We start from the raw sequence: 577 nt of genomic DNA on the forward strand, positions 1-577 counted from the left end.
CCCTTGGGCTCCCCTGCAGGACCTGGCGGGCCCGGAGCGGCCGGTCTGAAGCCCCACGGCGTGGACCCTTCCTCTCGCGGGGTTTTGGGGCTGATGTTTCGGCTCCTTTGCTTGGTTTTGGGGGCCGGGGCGTGGGAACCAGACCGTCCCGAGAAAGCCGGAGTCAGCGAGTCCCGTGGGCGGGGGCTGCCGGGCTGCACTGGTAGCCGGGCCTGCCCGCGGACCTGGGGCCGGACACTGAGGCCGTCGTCCTGGGGAAATGTGATGCCAGAGGGACTCTGCCCGGGACATTTCATCCCCGAGCTGCCCCTTCTTTCATACGCCCCTTACTTTCTGGGTCTGGAAGAAGGAAGGCTGCCGACTTGGAGGGGCTGGACTGCGGTTCTGCTCCGCCTGTCATTCCAAGGCGGGGGTGTGGGCTGTGGGCTGTGGGCTGTGTGCACAGCCTGTGTGCATTTCGCAGGTTGGATTTATCCTCTGTAGTTTCTTCAAATAACAGATGCAATTAGTTTATTAAAGTTTGTTGCACTTGCTCATGAGACTCTGAAATGCATTTAGGCACTACTTGGAGGTTAAA

The sequence above is a fragment of the Myotis brandtii genome, unplaced genomic scaffold, assembly GCF_000412655.1.
Source record: "Myotis brandtii unplaced genomic scaffold, ASM41265v1 scaffold793, whole genome shotgun sequence".
Classification (NCBI taxonomy): domain Eukaryota; kingdom Metazoa; phylum Chordata; class Mammalia; order Chiroptera; family Vespertilionidae; genus Myotis; species Myotis brandtii.